Raw genomic sequence first — 23454 nt, 5'->3', positions numbered from 1 at the left:
TGTCTTTCTGGTTTGCGATTCCCCCCAAATATGAGAGGTGCACCTTCGAGGTTCCTTGGGCCATATAGCCGCTGTTATTTTCCCTTTTTCAGCCCGTCGAGCAGGAGCACACTTCAGACGCGTCTGCTCGTCTCGGTGTCCAGGCTCCGCCCCTCATCATATCCAATTTTAATTCACTCAACCTTTACAGAAGAATTAAGGAGGTAAATAAATAAGAGAGGATGTGGTATAAATGTCCTTGCGTCATTAGGATGGATGGAGAGATAAAGTTATTAAGAGATAATGGAAACTGGCCTTTTGGCAGTAAGGAGGGTAAATCTGGTGCTGTTTATATTTCATGGTCTCCTTAGATTAGTGTCTTCCATAACTACTTTATTTTTTTTTTTTAATTCTTTATTTTTTTCGTGCATGAGTAACAATCGAATGACAGCAATGCCACAACAGCATACTTATACAATGTGAACATACAAGAGTGTAAACTGTTATGTAGCATTCAGAAGGTACGCACATATTTTTATATATAGTGATAATAGCAAAATCAAGCTGGGTACATGCTGGTTAGCAATAGTGATTTTTTTCTGTGGTTTGGTAACAGTAACATAGGGTAAGTATGTGTATTGAATGTCATCGCTTTAAGTTAGTTATATAATTATGATGCTGGTAAACAGGCGAGGTAACTTTAGCTAAAGTATAGAGTTGCAAAGTTAAGTTAAATCAGTAGTTAAGTCATGCAGGCAGCAGCATCAATAGTTAGATCGTTTAGGCATTAACATTGACATTGCGTTGAGACTAGAAACGGGCTTGGTGATGGGAAATGCTGTGTCTGCTGGTGTGGCATACATTGGTTTTCAATATGTTAAAACAAAACTGAAGCAAAATAATACAGTAAAAACCTCTTGCCCTCCCCTGCGGTAGCAGTCTGATAATGTGGTGATAGAGTCCATGTTGCCGAGGAGAGACAGTCCTTGACCATGTTTGCTCATCCGATTCCTGCAGCGGGGGCCGCGGTGACATCCATATGTAGCGTTATGATGAGGCTCCGAGTTTGCTGGAAAAGTGGGTACCTTGATGAGACTCCGGCTTGTAGGAGAGCTCTCCTTCCCTGACTGCACCCGCTGGGCGGCTCCGCCGTGTAAATTATTTTGCTGTCAGCGCTGCTTGTTTCTCTGTGTCGGTTTGCTCTTTGCGGGACGGCTGTAGGTGAGACCGCTTGTCGGTAGGCAGGTCGGGTGCTCTTGCGGGCTCCATGCTTTATTTGAAGGGTGCGTGTGTTGTCCCGTCGGAAGATTATGCTGGGGCCACGTGGGGGGTTCCACTGCAGGCAGCGGCGTGTCGCCGGACGGATCCACGCCGCCATCGCTAGGGTTGCGGCCCCTTCTTATGTTCCGGGTGATAGGGTATGGTTGTCCTCCAGGAACCTACGTCTCAAGGTTCCCTCGATGAAATTTGCTCCCAGATTTCTGGGTCCCTACAAGGTGTTACGTAGGGTTAACCCCATTTCCTACTCCCTTGACCTGTCTCCTTCCATGCGTATTCCGAACACGTTTCATGTCTCGCTTTTGAAACCCTTGCTGTGTAACTGGTTCTCTCGTCCACTCGGGCGGCCCGTTTCCCCTCGCGCGGTCCCCAGTGACGTGTACGAGGTGGCTGCCCTTCTCGACTCTCGTGTTTCTAGGGGTCGGCTGCAATATCTGGTGGATTGGAAGGGGTACGGTCCTGAGGAGCGGTCTTGGGTTTCGAGCTCTGATTTGCACGCTCCCTCTTTGGTCCGCTCCTTTCATGCCCGGTTTCCTTTGAAGCCTTCTGCTTCCCGCCCTCCGGGCGGTCTTCGAGGGGGGGGTAATGTCAGGATCCCGCGGGCGGCTGCGAGGGGAGGCTGCAGTCCGCTCGCGGCACTCACCCTCCAGCCGTCCGCGGTCCCCTTCCTGCCATGTGTTCGGCGGGCGGCATCCTCCCAGCCACGGATGCCGCCCACGTCTTCCTCCAAGTCCCCCAGCGGCAGCATGCATGACGCTGCACGCTGGGAAACCGCCCAATTTGTTACACGCCGGGGTCAGTCACCTGACCCGGCGTTAAAGGCACAGTGCCTCAATCACAGTGGGAGATTTAGATATCTCCCACGTGTGATTGTTAATTCTGATTGGAAATCATCCAATCAGAATTAATCTTCTGGTTTAAATACTTACCTTTCCTGTTCCTCCCTGCCCTGTTGTGGTCTTTGCTTTATAGTATTGATTCTGAACGTGTGCTTTCTGGTTACGTACTCTCTGGCTTGTTATACTGACTTTGTGACTTTCGCCTACCCTTTGACCTCGGCTTGTTTCTCGTTATTCTGTTTTCTGGTTCCCCTTACTCGGCTTGTCTCCTGACTATTCTGTGTGTGCTTAGCCCGGCCACTCTAAGGACCGGTACTGCACACTTTCTGTGTGTGTGTCTGCGTGTGTGTTAGCGTGTTGGGTTCCCCGAATCGTGACATTGGTGGTCCATGAGGACTGGGTTGGGGAGCACTGGCCTAGATGACGCAGTCCCTTTAATTATTTTATTTCCAAATTTATTTAAGGGCCTGCTGGTTTGGCCCATGAACCAGCAGAAAGATTTGCACGCCGGACCGAAGAGTACTTTTCCTATTCAGGCTGCGTGGCTGCGTGGCTGCATGACTGCGTGGCCGCGTGGTGTGTTCTGCCTGTGTGGCCCGAGCAGGGGAGCAGCACGGGCACTAGGTAAGTATGACAAGCGGCAGTTTATTGGCTTTTGACAATACTTTTTTAGGTTTGGATCAATATTCCCTTAGATCCCCTGATTCCCCTAATTACCGTGTTGGCCCACAACCACTGCATTTATTCGGCATGCCCCATGGCCGACTGATTTTATGACATATTTATAATAAAAACATTTATCACAATCTGAATTCCTCATGATTTATTTATTTATTTTAGTGAAACATGTTCAGTCTTAATTTATTGGTGCATAAATCTAGGAAATATTTAAACTTGTATTATTTTTATGGGTATATCTTCCTGGTTTTCCATATCAGAATGTTAATTTGCTGCTTCTAGTGAGTTATTTGCCAAAGTCAGCACGAAGTCAGCCAAAGGTCAAGATGTTCATAGAAAGCAATATAAAAAGGGAACAGGAAATAAATACGAGATCCAAACAGAAACAAACATTTCTGAAGATCCACAGAACAAAAGCAAGCAAATATGTCCTCTTTAATAACATTTACAATTCATGATTAGTGCCTCACGTCTGTTCCTGCGTACATAGTTCAGAGGGATATATGTGGATCACGGAGTTCAATCTCTCTAGTCAATGCCCATTTCCTCTGCCAAATCTGTTAACCTGGGAATCAGCCAACATAAACGACATATTGAGCCGCAGTCAGATTTGTAGTGAACTGCCCATTGCCCATGCCCAATGAATTTCAAACTTATGGCTTAAATACCCAGATGTAACCTTTGGTTGGTGGGTAATAGGGGAGTGACTTTCGCAACTTTGATGCCCATAATGGGTGGGTCACCTGGGAAAAGAGTGGTCCCGGCCACAGTAGTGGCATGTCAGCCTGCTTCCAAGCTCACTAACAGTCTGTCTGGCCTGCCCCAACATACCGGACCCTGAGGAGATGCTGCCGCAGTGTTCCGCGTAGTCCTAGTACAGACTTCCTCAATCTCCGTCCCTCCAGATGTTGCTGAACTACAACTCCCATGATTCTCCGCCTATCTATTTCATTTATAGAATCATGGGAGTTGTAGTTCAGCAACATCTGGAGGGCCGGGGTTTGAGGAAGCCTGTCCTAGTATGTCTAATGAAATGATGGTCTCACTCTGTGCTCTCTGAGGACAGTTACCTGGTGACCCCAGGTTCAGGACACCAGGGAACTCAATCAGGACGGCAGGTAAGGACATCTAAATCAAGACTGTTGGTAGGCCTATATACTTCAAGGGCAGCTATTTTAGTCCCCCAAAAATTTTATCTGGTTAATTTCAGGACTATTTAGCATCTCTGTTAGACTTGATACTTGGTTTTGTCAATTTGTTTTAAGTTGGTTTTTGATGGGTGGTAATTTTTATTATATTTTGTAATTTTTTTTGTAGCCACTCAGGGAATCAAAGCAACTTTAAAGCACGTTATAGATTTTGGCCTTATTTTTTTGTATTCTCAAATCTTTTTGGTTTTTGCACAGAAAAAAAAGAAATGTTTTGCAAATGTTTTAAAGCCTGCCTCCTTAGCCACGCCCCCTCACTCCAGAAAAATACTTCCTTATTTACTGTATGTACACAGTGAGTTGCTTTTAATTCACAACCTGGCTGCAGACAGTCAGAGAAACTACAAACAAGTAGTGATATCCTTACTATATGTCTCTCTGGGTAGAAAAAAGGAAAGGTGTATCCCGCGCCTAGTATATTATATGTGCAAAAAATACATACATATATTCTCAAATATATCAGGAAGGAGCCGAACCTCAGGATAAAAACAGAGAATAAAACACAATAGTGCAATACAGTAATAAAAATATATTTTATGGTGGTGAGTATGGCTATATATAATCCACTCACATTTATATGAGCTATAACAGAGCTCAGCTGTGCAGCGCTTGGACGGTACAATCCCCGTCTTGGGATATGTTGTAGTATATGCAGGTGCTTCCAAAGTGCAGTATGCGTGGTATATGCAGACAAAAGGAAAAAAATAGCAGCCAATAGTGAAGTACGTCCCAATAATGGTGTAAATAACGAATAGTATTGTACTTACAATTACTAGAGCATGAAACCTGCTCTAGTGTGGTCAGCTTAGGTGGTATAATCCCCACCAAGGATATACTGGATCCAGGAGGTAAAAGAATGAGTATAAAAAGTAACTTAAAAAGTATACTTTAATATTAATACAATATAAACAAAAACCATAAAAGGTATAAAAAGTAATGTCCCACTTAACGCGTTTCGCCTCACAGGGCTTCTTCAGAAGTGTGGTGCAACCTCCTCTCAGATCAGGTTTCATGCTCTAGTAATTGTAAGTACAATACTATTCGTTATTTACACCATTATTGGGACGTACTTCACTATTGGCTGCTATTTTTTTCCTTTTGTCTGCATATACCACGCATACTGCACTTTGGAAGCACCTGCATATACTACAACATATCCCAAGACGGGGATTGTACCGTCCAAGCGCTGCACAGCTGAGCTCTGTTATAGCTCATATAAATGTGAGTGGATTATATATAGCCATACTCACCACCATAAAATATATTTTTATTACTGTATTGCACTATTGTGTTTTATTCTCTGTTTTTATCCTGAGGTTCGGCTCCTTCCTGATATATTTGAGAATATATGTATGTATTTTTTGCACATATAATATACTAGGCGCGGGATACACCTTTCCTTTTTTCTGCATATTGTTCACACGGTTTGGGAATCCTTGTTTGTATACTGCTGCCTGCACGTTAGTTACTATAGAGAGCGCCTATTACTCCATTTTTTTCTTTCCATGTCTCTCTGGGTGTCCTCTCGTTCTTTTTTTTTTTTTTTTCAATCTTTCTTTTATTGAGGCATGAGTCATGGGTACAGAATAAAGAAAGGGAAACGTATGGTTGATAATACAGGGATTATATAGCATTGATATTGTTGTTGTACCTTTCCAGGAAAGTGATGCCTCATTTTTTTTTTCTCATGAAGTAAACAAAAACTTATTATAAACAGGCCTAAGTTCCCTAACATGTCATGTATGTATTCAGTTTCGAATAAGGAGACTTAATTTGCATATCATATACAAGCTTAAAATATATTATAAACAGGTTTAAGTTCCCTAACATGTCACAGATATAAAAAGCTGGGTGACAAGGTGAGGAGGGCATGCGTGCGTGCAAGTTTACATATGTGATCCTTGTGTGCAAATTATTAACAGGCCTAAACTCCCAACTTGTCACAGAAATAAAGGGTTAATTGACAAGATGATCCGGACATGTATGTATTTAGTTTCGATTATGGAGGCTTAATTTGGATATCATACACAGGCTTAAATCACTGAACATGTATCTGCATTAAAAAGTTTATTTGGTGCCAAGAGTGCCCCTTTAAGGCAGCCGAGATATGTGTAAAATATTTGATTGTTTAAAATGCAACGTTTCATTTATTTTAACAGAAAAAAAAATAATTTACAAGACACTATGTAGGTAACCATCAACAAAGTTCCCCTCCCTATTCCCCGAAGATGTTTGCCTACTTGCATATTTGGTTTATTTATCCATTGTTTGCACACGTTATCTCTATAAATAAAATATAAAATTCTGTAGCAAATAAATTTTTTGTGTGTTTTCTTGTATGGACGTAGCGGGGAATGTGATGCAAATAAGAATAACGGAGCCTACCCAAATACCCCTCAATAACGAAAGTCACCGAATTTGGATGGAACAGGCTGTGACGGACCACCTGGCACCCCGACCGGCCAATCGATGCTCCTAGTGCTCACCGAGGACTCCAAACACTCCACTAGACACCATCAGCACCGCAGACCCCACAAACTGCCCCAGCTTGGTTGGGGTCTTGCCGTCCTTTATATGAATATCCCCATGCAAGGGGTATGCCCACATGGGGAACTGAGTTACAATATTCACAGACCAATAAGAACAGTATTCGACTGCACAACACTTCCACACATAGCATACAATCCCTCCTCTCTGCCTGGGAGATAATTGAGTCAGATACTGTATTAGCTCAATTATATCCAGAAAAAAACACATATTTAAAAAAAAAAAAAAAAGTACCCCCAAAAACACATAAAATCACAACGAATGTCACATCACCTGATAACCCTGATCTGGGTGACCAACATATCCAAAAATCACCCAGATCGGTTCAGGAATTCTATAGAAGTCACATTTTGACCGACCGCACGCATGGTCCCATGCCCAAAACAGTTCCAGAGAATCAGGCTGTGTGGTCGGTCTATTTCGGAAATTCAAAATAAAGTTCAAAATACCGAACGTAGCCGTTCATGAGTAAAGTCAATGTATGTCTCTTGTTTGGGAGTTTATTCTTACCGAACGCCGTTCGAATAGCTGAACATCCGTGAAAGTTAAATAGTTAGCGGTGTTTGTGCCGTTGCGTGTCCAATTTGAGTTCCATGAACTCGACGACCACACAGTGCTCATTGTACCCGCGGCTAAAGATGGCTGCTGCCACGTGTTCGAATGCCACTTCAAACTACTTCGACTGTTCGGGAGTTTGAAGTGCCGCTTTGAGAGTTCGAAGTCTTCCTGTTATAAGTCCAAAAGGCACAAAACAGTGGTTTCAACCAACGTTTAACACAGGGGCCATAATCACAGGGTAGGAGGCTGGCAAACAGGCCCTTCCAAAAACTAGTGGCCCGGTTACTTTCGCCACAGAAGCCACAGCATCCAACATTTATTAAACTTTATCATTTAATTATAACCAGAGATAAATACATAAATATTCTATAACTTAACATATAATTATTAACACCTAGTGCCCTAAAGACTTTGCTTACATAAACGTCCTTGCCAATGAAAGAGACCATGTGCCTATGCACCAACTTGCCCACAGGGTTCTCACCTCCTCCCTCACCTAAACTAAATTCCCTTTTCTTTCAATGCTTACCAGCAGCCGGCTTTTAGCTCGGTGGGCACGTCCAAGTCGGTAACTTAAAAGTTTACCCTCCAGAGCAGGGGAGGTTGAGACCCGACCTTGTCCATATCCTGATACTCCATGTGATAGCCCCCAAAACCTATTGGCAAGGACACATCCCCCGCCACAACCCTGCTGTTTTAAGCCTTAAATCAGCAGGGGGCACCACCCAAACCAACCAAGGCCTGTTTTACTGCTTCCTGTATGGCAAGATTAAAAAGGTCAAGCCCGTTCTCCATGTGGTGAACTCCATCACCCAGAAACACATTAGCTGCCTCCCGTGCAAAACACCCCGTGGCGAACCTGAATCCCTTTACCCCCAAACAAACCTAGAGACCCACCAATTTAGCTTCATATGGCACCGTTCCATGGCTCTCTGATTATGGGCCCGCTGCCAGAAGATATGGGAAATGACCTCCGACCAAATGAGTCACACGTCAGGAAACAGAAGTAAAATGCACACCAAGTCCCTCTTAAGGGCAGATGCCAAAACCCACATTGGCATTGTCCCAAGATCATTGCCCCCTCCCTCCCCCCAGGTTTATAACCCGAACACTTGGGACGCCCGATGGCGGGACAGCTGAACCTGCTCTGTGAGGAGTCAAACCCATTTCATACCAACTAACCAACGAACCTCCGCTTCAGAAGGCGTAAAAACCCAATAGCTCACCTCCCGGACAGCTGCATGCCTGCTGGCCCAGAATACAGAAGAGTGCACGATCACCCAAACCCTGGGGGGAGTCAAAGCAGCGGAGAGAAACCTCAATTCAGGAGACCGTCAGGACGAACATATGAGACAAAACACCCTGATTCCCACCTCTAAAATGCGTGTGCCGGCATACCCATCCTAGAAGCCTTCTTATGTTCATAAAAAATATAATTGAAAACCAGATTACTGTACTATTTACACTAGCTATATAAATAACACTTTGAGTGCAGTTAAAACACACTTTACGGTCACTGTTATTGTTTCCTGAGTACATTTAGACATCTGTAAACAGCTACAATTCTGAATTCAAAGAAAAGAGGAACACAAGACCAGAAAACATGGAGAGGGGAAACTGGGCCCACAGAGGAAGTAACCGCGATAATGAGGAACAATTGGGAGACATGAACATGGTCTATAAAATGACACAAGCTTAGAATTCAAAGTCAACTTCACATTTCAGGCCAGAGTAGCCGAACTGAGAGCGTAGCTGACTTAGATAAGGTTTCCACCTCGGCTACTTTTACCTTACATTTGAAATTCACTTTGAATTCTGACTTTAGTAAATAATGCTGACTGTGCCCCCCTCTCCCCCCCACCCTGTGTAATGTCAGTCGAGAAGCTGCCATTGGCACACTGACACATATTCCACTGACACAGACGCACGACACACTTGCAAAGCACACAACATTCTGATAACGCAGAGAACGTAAAAAAAAAAGCTGGATGTTCAACTCTCCAAATTACTGTGAGTATTATTGCTGTGGAGCTCTGTTATACACTCAGACACATTACTGGGAGTATTATTGATGTGGAGCTCTGTGATACACTCAGACACATTACTGGGAGTATTATTGCTGTGGAGCTCTGTTATACACTCAGACACATTACTGGGAGTATTATTGCAGTGGAGCTCTGTTATACACTCAGACACATTACTGGGAGTATTATTGATGTGGAGCCCTGTTATACACTCAGACACATTACTGGGAGTATTATTGCTGGGGAGCTCTGTTATACACTCAGACACATTACTGGGAGTATTATTGCTGTGGGGCTCTGTTATACATTCAGACACATTACTGGGAGTGTTATTGCTGTGGAGCTCTGTTATACACTCAGACACATTACTGGGAGTATTATTGCTGTGGAGCTCTGTTATACACTCAGACACATTACTGGGAGTATTATGGCTGTGGAGCTCTGTTATACACTCAGACACATTACTGGTAGTATTATTGCTGGGGAGCTCTGTTATACACTCAGACACATTACTGGGAGTATTATTGCTGTGGGGCTCTGTTATACATTCAGACACATTACTGGGAGTGTTATTGCTGTGGAGCTCTGTTATACACTCAGACACATTACTGGGAGTATTATTGCTGTGGAGCTCTGTTATACACTCAGACACATTACTGGGAGTATAATTGCTGGGGAGACCTGTTATACACTCAGGCACATTACTGGGACTATTATTAATGTGGAGCTCTGTTATACACTCAGACACATTACTGGGAGTATTATTGCTGGGAGCTCTGTTATACACTCAGGCACATTACTGGGACTATTATTAATGTGGAGCTCTGTTATACACTCAGACACATTACTGGGAGTATTATAGCCGTGGAGCTCTGTTATACACTCAGACACATTACTGGGAGTATTATTGCTGGGGAGCCCTGTTATACACTCAGGCACATTACTGGGACTATTATTAATGTGGAGCTCTGTTATACACTCAGACACATTACTGGGAGTATTATAGCCGTGGAGCTCTGTTATACACTCAGACACATTACTGGGAGTATTATTGCTGGGGAGCCCTGTTATACACTCAGGCACATTACTGGGACTATTATTAATGTGGAGCTCTGTTATACACTCAGACACATTACTGGGAGTATTATAGCCGTGGAGCTCTGTTATACACTCAGACACATTACTGGGAGTATTATTGCTGGGAGCTCTGTTATACACTCAGGCACATTACTGGGACTATTATTAATGTGGAGCTCTGTTATACACTCAGACACATTACTGGGAGTATTATTGCTGGGGAGCTTTGTTATACACTCAGGCACATTACTGGGAGTATTATTACTGTGGAGCTCTGTTATACACTCAGACACATTACTGGGATTATTATAGCCGTGGAGCTCTGTTATACACTCAGACACATTACTGGGAGTATTATTGATGTGGAGCTCTGTTATACACTCAGACACATTACTGGGAGTATTGTTGATGTGGAGCTCTGTTATACACTCAGACACATTACTTGGAGCATTATTGCTGTGGAGCTCTGTTATACACTCAGACACATTACTGGGAGTATTATTGCTGTGGAGCTCTGTTATACACTCAGACACATTACTGGGAGTATTATTGCTGGGGAGCCCTGTTATACACTCAGGCACATTACTGGGAGTATTATTGCTGTGGGGCTCTGTTATACACTCAGATACATTGTTGGGAGTATTATTGCTGGGGAGCTCTGTTATACACTCAGGCACATTACTGGGAGTATTATTAATGTGGAGCTCTGTTATACACTCAGACACATTGCTGGGAGTATTATCACTGTGGAGCTCTGTTATACACTCAGACACATTTCTGGGAGTATTATTGCTGGGGACCTCTGTTATACACCCAGACACATTGCTGGGAGTATTATTGCTGTGGAGCTCTGTTATACACTCAGACACATTACTGGGAGTATTATTGCTGTGGAGCTCTGTTATACACTCAGGCACATTACTGGGAGTATTATTGCTGTGGAGCTCTGTTATACACTCAGGCACATTACTGGGAGTATTATTGCTGGGGAGCTCTGTTATACACTCAGGCACATTACTGGGACTCTTATTAATGTGGAGCTCTGTTATACACACAGACACATTACTGGGAGTATTATTGCTGTTAAACATACTGTGTTTGTCGGGAAGTTTCAATAACCAACCATCTAAACTACTCCAAATTGGAACATGGACACAGCATAAAACTTCAAAGTTAGAAAAAAACTGAATGGCTGCGTCTCAAATGTGCCCCTTCAACATCCACATATACCTGGCAAAGGTACATACGGGAGTATTGCTGTACTCAGACCACATAGCTGAGCAACAAATGAAGTATTATACAGTGGTAGCACACATAAGGTTTGCAAAATATACTGTGCAAACTCACTTTGTGTGTCAAAAAGGCAGAAAAAACGCTTATTATCACTACACCTGGTACAAGCTAGCGGAAAAATGATCCCACGCTAAGGTTGAAAATATGCCATTTGAAATACCCTGGGGTGAATATGCCATTTGAAATACCCTGGGGTGTCTACTTTAAGAAATGGTATGGCTTTATGGGGTATTTGGATTATATAGCCTGGTAAAATACTCTAAAATGGGACATGGGCATAGCGTAAAAATTGAAAGTTTGAAGAAAAAAATGGAATGGCTGTGTCCCAAATGTGCCCCTCCGATGTCCACATATACCTGGCAAATGTACATACTGGGGTATTTTTGTACTCAGCCGACATAGCTGAGCAACAAATGAAGTAGTATACAGTCGTAGTACACATAAGGTTTGCAAAATATACTGTGCAAACTCACTTTTTGTGTCAAAAAGACAGAAAAAACGCTTATTACCACTACACTTGGTACAAGCTAGCGGAAAAATGATCCCACGCTAAGGTTCAAAATATGCCTTTTGAAATACCCTGGGGTGTCTACTTTAAGAAATGGTAGGCCTTTGTGGGGTAGTTTGAATTTAAAACCTGCGAAGATGCTTGGAAATTGCACATAGGCCCAGCGTCAAATTCAAAGTTCGGCAAAAACTGATATGGCTTGGTCTCCTATATGGCACTGTAGCTTCACAAAATAGTGCCAAAGACATTCATTGGGGGTGTCTTTTTACTCAGAAGACTTAGCTGAGCATAATTTGGGGGTTTTGAACTTCGTGGCACATATGAAATATACAAAATGCCCAGCAAAAATGCAATCCGTATGTAAAAAAATGCCCCAAATTATTTTTTACCACATACTTTGGCATATATTGGTGGAAAAATGGGGGCATGCTAAGGCACAATATGCACCTTATGAGATACCCTGGAGTGTCTACTTTTACAAATGGTAGGCTCTTGTGGGTTTCTTTTTAACAGTCAAACTGTTATAATACCCCAAATGGAAGCATAGGCTCATTAAATCCGTCTCTCAAAATTCTACTGTGAATACTGACAAGGACAGGTCTCCTGTATGGCACTGTAGCTTCACGAAATAGTGCCAAAGACATACAATGGGGGTGTCCTTTTACTCAGAAGACTTAGCTGAGCATAATGTGGGGGGTTTGAACTTAGTGGTACATATGAAATATACAAAATGCCCAGCAAAAATGCAATCCGTATGTAAAAAATGCCCCAAATTATTTTTTACCACATACTTTGACATATATTGGTGAAAAAATGGGGGCATGTTAAGGCACAATATGCACCTTATGAGATACCCTGGAGTGTCTACTTTTACAAATGGTAGGCCTTTGTGGGGTTTTTTTGAACAGTCAAACTGTTATAATACCCCAAATGGAAGCATAGGCTCATTAAATCCGTCTCTCAAAATTCGACTGTGAATACTGAAAAGGACAGGTCTCCTATATGGCACTGTAGCTTCACAAAATATTGCCAAAGACATACAATGGGGTGTCATTTTACTCAGCAGATGAAACTGAACACAAAATAAAACTTTGTACAGGAATACCACACACCAACTTTACAAAATACACATGAGAAGTTCTTTGTTATAAGTTTGTGTGCCAAAACCCCCAAAAAACACAATTTTACTCCAATATTTAGCAGAGGTTGGCGGTGAAATGGCTACGTAGAAAGTGTCAAAACAACCTTGGGTAAATAGCCTGTGGTGTCTACTTTATATAAATATATACTTTTGTGTGGCAATTTTGTTTTCTTTTATGGCTATTAAGCTTACAAGACAAACATACCAAATTCTAAAATCGCTCCACATTAAAAGTTTATTTTACTCCTTGTGCTTTGTGACCTGTAACTACAAAAAAAAACTTAAAATCCCAGACACATTATATATTCTGTAAATCAGAACAACTAAATGAATTTATTTTTAATTACTTTCCTTAACCTGCACTAATTGTACACACATTATTATTGCAAAAACTGTAAAAAAAAACTCGAAATTTTTCTTTTTGCATTTTTCTGTATTTTTTTATAATAAATAAGCATATATATATATATATATATATATATATATATATATGTTACATCAAATTAAAGCCCTTTCTGTTCTTTAAAAAAACGGTATATAATATGCGTCGGTGCAATAAATTATAAAAAAAAATGCAAATTGCAGTTGAATGCAAACAGCAAAAAATGCCGTTGTCATTAAGTGAAAGACAAGCTTCTGAAGCTCTGTCCTTAAGGGGATGATGGATTATTATTTTTGTTTTTTTAAGTGTGAGAAAAAAAAAAGAATTTAGAAGAAAGTTGAATTCTAAAAAGGATTTTTTTTACAACCGTAAAATGAAAGTGTCCCTCTTTTTTCATTTGAAATGTTAGGACGTAGGAAATAATAATTTTGGTTCCTTAATTGATAGACAAGATCTGTGCGGGATATTTAAGGACATCGGACAATGGATCCAAACACAAAACCAAACCCTCTCTCTAGTATCTTAGGTATGGAACTCTTTTATTGTACCTTATAGAGAGTGTGAGTCATTACTGAAACCAAAAATCTCAGCTTCTTTCAATCATCCCACACGAAACACCATCTCTGTGCAAAATCTCGGATCATTGGAATGCATATTGTTAAAATCAATGTAGTCGCAAAGTCCTATAAATAACTAAAATATAATAAGTATGAACATTTTGAAAAGAATGTAAGATTTTCTCTGCGTCTTTGGAAGTGACAGTTACAGATACAAAGATAAGGAAAGTTCTAAAAAAAGTTTGCTTGCGATGGAAACATCCGCTTTCAGTTCCCGCTTCTGCCTGTACTACGCTGTAATTTCTAATCGACAGTCAAAGCAAAGTGGATGTTTTTATTTTATTTTTTTTTTTTTTTATATTTACATTTTTGCGTTGCACATGAAGTTTACCAGCAGGTCTGAGGTGCCCCGAGAGCAGTCCTCAGGCATTTTCCTCGCTGAACATGCGCGACAAATGAAATACAGGCACCATTTTTATATTATTGGTATGCTTAGTTAGACGGGTCATTCTTCAAACAATGCTGTCTAGTCTAGTATCTATCGATGGAGACAGAGGCTGTGTACAGTACGTTTCATAGCTTGTAGTCTTAGCTAACTATGAGTAAGGTTGCGCTATCGCGGTTATGCTTTATGTAACAAAAACATTTAAACCTCAACTGCAAATACAAGGAGGTACCTTTTATGATAATTAGTACATATAATCTCAGATGCAGCGTGAGTGAGAAGAGAACTAAGCAATTATCTAATAGCAGGCTTATATACCGTATATACTCGAGTATAAGCCGACCCGAATATAAGCCGAGGCCCCTAATTTTACCCCAAAAAACTGAGAAAACGTATTGACTCGAGTATAAGACTAGGGTGGGAAATGCAGCAGCTGCTGGTAAATTTCTAAATAAAATTAGATCCTAAAAAAATTATATTAATTGAATATTTATTTACAGTGTGTGTATATAATGAATGCAGTGTGTGTATGAGAATACAGTGTGTGTATGAGAATGCAGTGTGTGTATGAGTGCAGTGTGTGTATATGAGTGCAGTGTGTATATGAGTGCAGTGTGTGTGTATGAGAATGCTGTGTGTATGAGTGCAGTGTGTGTGTATGAGTGCAGTGTGTATGAGGGCAGTGTGTGTGTGTATGAGTGCAGTGTGTGTGTATGAGGGCAGTGTGTGTGTATGTGTGCAGTGTGTGTGTATGAATGCAGTGTGTATGAGTGCAGTGTGTGTATGAGAATGCTGTGTGTGTATGAGTGCAGTGTGTGTATGAGTGCAGTGTGTGTGTATGAGTGCAGTGTGTGTGTATGAGGGCAGTGTGTGTGTATGAATGCAGTGTGTGTATGAATGCTGTGTGTATGAATGCTGTGCGTATGAGTGCAGTGTGTGTGTATGAATGCAGTGTGTGTGTGTATGAGTGCAGTGTGTGTGTATGAATGCTGTGTGTGTGTGTATGAATGCTGTGTGTATGAGTGCAGTGTGTGTGTGTATGAGTGCAGTGTGTGTGTGTATGAATGCAGTGTGTGTGTGTATGAATGCAGTGTGTGTGTGTATGAATGCAGTGTGTGTGTGTATGAGTGCAGTGTGTATGAGGGCAGTGTGTGTGTATGAATGCTGTGTGTATGAGTGCAGTGTGTGTGTATGAGAATGCTGTGTGTATGAGTGCAGTGTGTGTGTATGAGTGCAGTGTGTGTGTGTATGAGAATGCTGTGTGTATGAGTGCAGTGTGTGTGTGTATGAGTGCAGTGTGTGTGTGTATGAGTGCAGTGTGTGTGTGTATGAGTGCAGTGTGTGTGTGTATGAGTGCAGTGTGTGTGTAATGCAGAGTGTGATGCAGAGCCTTGGTGGGGGGTGGGCATTTTTATTTTTTAATTATTATTTTACTATTTTTTTTGTTTCATTACATTTTTTTTTATTATTATTTTTTATTTTATTATTTTTATTTTATTATTTTTTTATTTTTATTTTTTATTATTATTAATATATATACATTTTTTTCGTCCCCCCTCCCTGCTTGCTAGCTGGCCAGGGAGGGGGGCTCTCCTTCCCTGGTGGTCCAGTGGATGGGCACTGTGTAGGAGGGGGCTGTGGGGGGCTGCAGAGAGATGTTACTTACCTTTCCTGCAGCTCCTGTCAGCTCCCTCCTCCTCCGCCGGTCCGTTCAGCACCTCGGTCAGCTCCCAGTGTAAATCTCGCGAGACCCGCACTATGACCCCGCGGCTCTCGCGAGATTTACACTGTGAGCTGACAGAAGAGCTGAACGGACCGGCGGAGGAGGAGAGAGCTGACAGGAGCTGCAGGAAAGGTAAGTAACGCTCTCTGCAGCCCCCACAGTCTGTATTATGGCAATGCAAATTGCCATAATACAGACTATTGACTCGAGTATAAGCAAAAAATGTGCTGAAAAACTCGGCTTATACTCGAGTATAATTAGCTTGGCATGGTTAAGCTGCGCATTTTCTATAAATGACATACGAGTAGCCAGGCACGGTCATGAACTTGGCTCGCATGTCATGGACTTTGTTCTCATGGAGACTTATTAAAGGGGAGCAGGGTAGTATTTTAGGGCTCTGGCTTTTCTATATCATGGATATCATCGCGATACCAGGGTAGCTATGACTATATGGTGATTATAGCGTGAGGCACAGGAGACTAAACAAGAATAACACACTAACAAACATAGATAAACGATAATTGAATGCGGAAAGTCCACTGTACCACCTAACAAGGATCCCCAACAGGATTTCAAGTACTGGTCCGCGGTCTGTCCATTATTCGCCCCCTATGTTGTGCATGGTTCTCTGCTGAGCGTCCATAGCTATAGGGGTCTTTCATGTTTGCATATTGCAGTCAGCCGACTCCCATCATGGGAACCTTGATTTCCTGTAGTGCCGTTATGCGGAGCTCCTGGTTTCTGCTCGGGGACAGTCCCTGGAGGTGGGTGGACTTTTTAGGGCAGTGTATGGCGGCAGTCTTGCTCCTGTTTTGCTGTGCGCCCTGTGACATGTTGGTATGTTCCAGGTGACCTCTGGAGGCCGTTTTCATTTCAGGCTGGCGCCTCTTGCCGGACTTCTGCTGTATTAGAGGGGTTGCTTGGCGTCGTGAGAGCAGGAAGTCTCCTCTGCCCCGGGCTTGTAGTGGAGCCTGTGCCTTCTTGCCACGAGCCTAGGTGCCAGTGTGGTCCAGGGTCTTCCCTTTCGGGATAGTGCGATAAGCATTGCTGGCATGAGTGATTCGTTGCCTCGCGGCTCTCCGCCTGTGTGGCTGGCACTTATAGGGTGCACCCCTTGTTGCTCCCAGCCCGGGAGGGCCCGTATCGTGGGGGTTCGTAGTGTGGGTTTGCTTTGCGCCCTCAGGTGGGGTCTCGGTTCTCCTCACGCTGTTACCCCTTTCCCGTGCGAGCGTCGAGGGGGCGCTGGTTGTATTTGCTGCAAACATTTGGCCCAGAAACGGTCAAAGAGTTCATCTATTGGGTCTGTAGCACGTTCGTTGGCGTTTGGGATGTATTGGGGCTCTCGTCTGTCTCGCGTAGTTGAGTCATTCATCACCGCCATCTTGGCGGCCCCGCCGCCACGTTGCTTGGGAGGACTGCGGGAGCCATCGATTGGTGTGGCGTGCGGGGTCCCCCCGCTGACGGAGACCGGGATGTCCCCCACTGGTCCAAAGGGAGAGCATTTTCTTGTAGCATGTGGGTCGCTGAGTCAGGCGGAAGGCGGCCGTCCTTCCCCCTCACCGTCTCTGGTAGGCCCAAGTCGGCCATTGCGGTTCCCAGACAGGCTGTGTGTCGAGTGTGGTATCACTGGGTGCACAGAAGCTTCTTCCTTCTCATGGGCTTTGTTGTGGGTTTGTCGCCTCTCTGCACCCCGAGTGAGTGGCTTTATTGGGCCCTTATCGCTGGAGTTCAAGGTGAGTGCGTCCTGTCGGTTCGCTTGCTCGGCTCCGCCCCCCAACAAAGTGGATGTTTTAAACATGCACGGTATCAGTGTTATTTACTACATTTCTAATTCAGTAAATAATTTTGAAGTTCAGAGTTTCCAAGATGAAATCGCAGAGGATACCTGACATCGATTACTCCTGTGACCACAACCACTAATTTGAAATGCTGCACATACCGAGTTTATCCCCTCTCCTTACGCAGGTGTAACTCCACCTACGTCGGCATCATTGGGTTGTCAGTCAGAGTTCTGGGCTGGCTATTGTCAATTCTGTGCTAATTTTGATCCAAGAAGACAAACTGTTGGAAAATGTTTTTCCCTATTACTGGGGATCGATGCCAGAGTACTCCTCGCACCATAACCACTACAGCAGGCTGTAGTGGTTATAATGGTTGGTGTAAACATTTAGATTTGAAATTCACATTGAATTCTCAGTTTTTTTAGTAAATTGACCTGAATGACTTGGCAGATTCACTTTACATGTAATTCCAAGCTGCGGAATAGAGGGCTGATGGACTTGCAGTGACCTTGACTTCCTTCCACAGTGGATGACTTACTAAACTTTAGTCATTTTAGCAACACCCCTTTTTAAGATTTACTCTACGTACACCCCACCCAAAAAAATAACCAAAATGAAACCACACTTGTACATTGGACTTCCTGTAGGTCAGAATCGAATTAGTCATTACCACCTGATTACTAATCGCTGATTTGGAGAATTTTTCCCCATTTGCCTATTTTGTTGTGAATAAAAGAGTAGAATAGGTCAATATAAAATAATATAAAGTAAGGGTTTTTTTTGCAATGTTGATTAGAGTGCGTTTACATAGATGGTTAAAACGCTTGCTTGTGACCATTTGTAAAATCTGGAATAGTAGCACTAACGTGGAGGAAACTGTATCCTGCGGACAAGACCAACTTTAACATATTTATTTAAATGTGTTTACTGATAACAGCTAGACGGTAATTGATGGATATTGGATGATAATAGAACACTACCTTAAATAAAAAAAAATCTGAGCACCATAACCACTGCAGATTGCTACAGTGGTTATTGTGCCATAAGTGCCCCGGCAATCCTAGTATAATATTTTAAACAGATTTTGAATGGTTTGATCTCGTACTTGGGGCTCGCTGGGCACTGCTTCCTGCGACTACTTCTAATGCTGTAGAGCCAGTAGTTCCAAAGTGATCGGCGGACGCCCTTAGCCAATGAGCTAAGCCCTGCATTGTACGGCTTAGCTCATAAGAGCTAACAGAAGTTTCTGCTTAGCAACATCCAGTTCGCCAGCATTAGTAGTGGAGGTGGCGCCCATCACACCCCAGGTAAGAAGTCAGTCTGTTCACCTGTAGTGGTTACGTTGCTTTAAGCAGATATTTTTCACCTGTCCCTGTAGGAAATGCCCAATGAAAAAGATCCGTTTAAAGTTAAACTCAGAGACAGATGGAATTCAAATATGTTTATTTAGGCAGATTCGTTTAGCAACAAACAGCTTGTGCATTTTTAAACAAGAAGGTCCAATATGGCCAAGTGTCTCGCCTGGCTTGCCGCCATGGTTTGATATTAAAGCAGAAGTTGAGACAGGATTCTAAGATAATATAAAGAAACAGATTGTGGCGTCTGTAAAATAAACATTCAGTTTTTCTATATGATTGTACAGTGCCGGTGTGATATAATCCCTTTTATATAGATAATATAAGCCCGGCACACATGGTTAATATTTAGCAAAATAGCAACTGGTAAAAATGTTCCAATTTTCAGACTGGCTCAGCTAGTTTGTTACATCCCTTGGCAATTCTCCACAATCTCTAGTTTAATGAATGGACCTTACTGTGCAAAATATTATAATCCAAATAATATTCACGACAGCCGCCATTGGAGTTTTTACATTAGAAAATAGAAACAGTCCCTGTCTTTGGTTTCAATACCTGTGACTCTTAGAACAATTAACGAGCAAACTGGAAAAAATATTTGCCCATTCCAATGGCTTAGATTAGTAAATCCTATCACCCTCAGCCATTGTGTTTCAGTAAAGTAAAAACCAAGTATCTGGATTAACATTATCTCAGATATCTATTATTATTATTATTTCTGTGTGTATTGGCTAGACAGGTTTATGCAGTTTTTATTGAATCGAGCATAAAACAGCTCTATATGAATGTGAATCTCACACCTTAACAGCCCTGACTGAAAACACAAATTTTATGTGATCATCATGATCTCTCTTTCTTTATTTTTCTTTCATGACGGGTTACTGCACTGGCCATGCTGCCAAAATTCATGTCAGTTTTATCATTTTTATCTTCATCCCATTGACTCCACCCCTCAACCTACTGACATTATACGAGGAAGTCTAGCTGCCCAAGTTGTTGTACTGTGAGAGTAAACACAGCTGCTGCAAGGAAAGAAGACTGACAGCTCAGTTTTACTCCACTCTCTTTAGCATCACAGGGGCCTTGGGCGGTTTAATCACAAGAGATTAGACCTTTTCACTGGCTCAGTGTGCATGCGTGCGCTCTGGGCCGGCAAAGGGAAGAGAACAGGAGGTAAGGGGATGTTTTAAAAAAAAAAATATATATAGATAAATGTCTGCAGTGCGCGCTGCCGACAGATGCAAAATATGCACTAAATTAACATTGGCATCCCGGCACACAATTAACAATAACACTGCACATACATACTCCTAACACCATAACCACTTCAAATCACTGAAGTGGTCATGGTAGTTGGAATGCACCTTTAATATTAAAGTGTTACAGTTACAAAATTTACAGCAGGAATATTTTAGCCTGAATTTTGAAATACAGTTTCGAATTCACTACAGTTCGGTGCTAAGCTAATAAACCCCAGACACTATAATAACAGCGTGTACTCTAATCCCCAATCCGGAGAATTATTTTTTTAACGTTTTTCTCTCACTCATTCACTTGATTAAATAACTCATCTGTGTGACCTGAAAACTACACGAGCTAGTTATGTAATTTCTCCAGCCAAAAAAACTTGAATGTGGTGAGGTAATCAATTGTTCCTCCCACGAGATACAAACAAAATGATTAAAATGCAAACGATGGTAACCAGTCTACTTCAGTACACCCCTGATGGGATAGTTTTTTTTACAAAGCACCAACATGCGATGCAGCGCTGTTCAAAGGGAGGCGTGTAACAGGCACACATGTAAATGCCGAAAGGTTTGACATACAGGAAAAAGGGATGGGGAGAACCTTGCTCAAATTATCTTACAGCCTTAGGGATGTGATGACAAAGATCTATACTGCGTCAACCCCCCATTTTTAACCTGCACAGCTTTAAGTTTTTCTGTAAAATGTAATTTCTTTCTGCCCCCCCCAAATACAGTTTTTTTTTCTCACGCAACCCCTATAGAGACGCAGATTCACACTCTACGCATTTCTATTACTCACTATGAATTTATGGCCAAATTTTTACCACTTCCTATTGAGACACAACAGTCACACAGGTCAGCCAGCCAGAATTCTGGATCCGATTGCCAGCTTTAAACGTGAAATGCTGGCTTTCCTACATTCTAAAATGCGCAATTTGTTTGCAAATGTCTCTGATCTGGCGTGCTTTACTTTGCTTCAGCTGCTCAATGAAAAAAATAAGTTTCTATAGCCAATAAAATAATTTCAAATACAAACGATAGCCCGCTATTTAATTCTAGATTATGACCCCCCCCCCACACATATTTCTGTCTCACTGCAGTTCACAGCGGCAAGAAAAACAGTCATGAAAACCACCAATTCTGTTTAGAGTTTAGGGGGTGACCAAAAAAGTTAGATTCACCCCCAGGCTGGTATGGGACTACATCTCCCATGATGCTTTGTCAGTAATATTGAAGGTGTTCTCTCTCTTTCTGGTCATCTCTGTACTGGACTAGCTAAACATAATAAAATAATGTTCAATACAAGTCTCTCTCTGCAAAATGTGAGGACGCAGAATCTGACAAGTTTTAACAGCATGCAAGCCAACCGTATTGTGCGCAGTACGCACAGATCAAACTGACCTTAATATGGGTGCTTAATCAGGAAGGCAAATCCAGATGTGTTCTCCCCTGTCCCCATCTGAGTCTGAGCGAGTGATTCACTAGCAGAGGCAAACAGTCCTGCAAAGTCGAAATGTTGGGAGGAGCGAGGAAACCATATAATAAATCACTTCCTCGTCTGTACAGAGCCTATTCCATAGTGCAACACTATCACCGGGGCTGATCATTTCATTTTCTTTAGGAACACCCTTGTGACTGTAACCATTTAACTACCACTGACATGTCAGACGACTGTCTTCGACGAGGCGTTCCCAACTCGTCACTTCCAAGGAAAAAAAAAAACGGAACATGTTTTGTTTTTTTTGTGTTTGTTTTTTTTAAGTGTTGAAACAAGTTGTTCGTAATAATAAAAAAAATATATATAGATATCAAATATGTACTCAGTAGCTAGTAAGTTATATAAGCACTGAGCAACGCAAAGTCGTGTAATTTTTCATTTTGGGCAGAAATAAAAGTCAAAGTTCTCTCCTTCTGCAATCTCTCTACATTAGGGTGTGCACCGAGGGAAGAATAAAAAAAAAAGGAACTTAAAAATAATCAATTTGCGCACTAGTGACCAGGTTTAACCCCTTAAGGATCAAACTTCTGGAATAAAAGGGAATCATGACATGTCACACATGTCATGTGTCCTTAAGGGGTTAAATGGATAAAGTGGATTTTATTTCTTCAAATCTCAGCCAATCAGTAGCTCCCCGTTCATAAAAACGACTTGAAAAAAATTACGTGCGATTCTCAAGCTGTTTGCATCAGCTGACTGCTTTAAGCCAATCAGCGGTATCCCTGCCTGCGGCAGTCCTAAGCATCAATTTGGAAAGCCTTTTCAGCAAACGGATGTTGGAGGGGCTGGGCAATCCGGCACTGGAGAAGAGACTACAGGTTTAAACAGTTTGTTTAACCCCAAAAGGTAAGCGAGCGCCAGTGACCTCTTGGCACCATAACAACTTCATTTTATGAAGTTGTTATGGTGCCTGCAGGGTCCCTTTAATCTTAATTTTTATATAATAGCAGAAGACACCATGTTCCACGGAAATGCTCAGTATTGGAGGGTTTATTTACATGCGTATGGTGCAGATACACTCCCCATACAAACATTTTTTATGATGCGTTATTTACCTTTCTATACATACAAAAAGAGTTAAAAGGTAAACTGTCTTATAAAACTACTGAACTATTAACCCTCCCTGCAGTGCTTTTCAAATACGTAGATTGGCGTAAAATCCATTGTGCCAAGAGATGGCAGATGGATTTTATTTCTGTCGTTACAAACGAGCACCTGTTTTATGATTTCAATTGATATTGTGAAGGTGATAAGAGCAATAAACTATGTAGTAGGTAACAAAGGATTTGACTTTTTCAATGTGCAATTGAAAGGGACACTATATTCACCATAACAA

At 42.1% G+C, this 23454-nt stretch overlaps 1 protein-coding gene across 2 annotated transcripts in view; it reads right to left on the bottom strand.

Annotated features, from left to right (window-relative positions):
* The window catches only part of CARD9 (caspase recruitment domain family member 9), a 55979-nt gene extending 33836 nt beyond the window's left edge, over positions 1–22143 (bottom strand). For both annotated transcript variants that reach the window (XM_063431623.1, XM_063431624.1), the window contains exon 1: positions 22022–22143. The gene's annotated coding sequence lies outside the window, so the exon portion shown is untranslated. The remainder of the gene's footprint in view (positions 1–22021) is intronic.
* Positions 22144–23454: the final 1311 nt, after the last annotated feature.

The sequence above is a fragment of the Pelobates fuscus genome, chromosome 9, assembly GCF_036172605.1.
Source record: "Pelobates fuscus isolate aPelFus1 chromosome 9, aPelFus1.pri, whole genome shotgun sequence".
NCBI classification, from domain to species: Eukaryota; Metazoa; Chordata; class Amphibia; order Anura; family Pelobatidae; genus Pelobates; species Pelobates fuscus.
The sequence above is the reverse complement of the archived record's forward strand: the minus strand, read 5'-3'. Positions and strand labels throughout refer to the sequence as shown.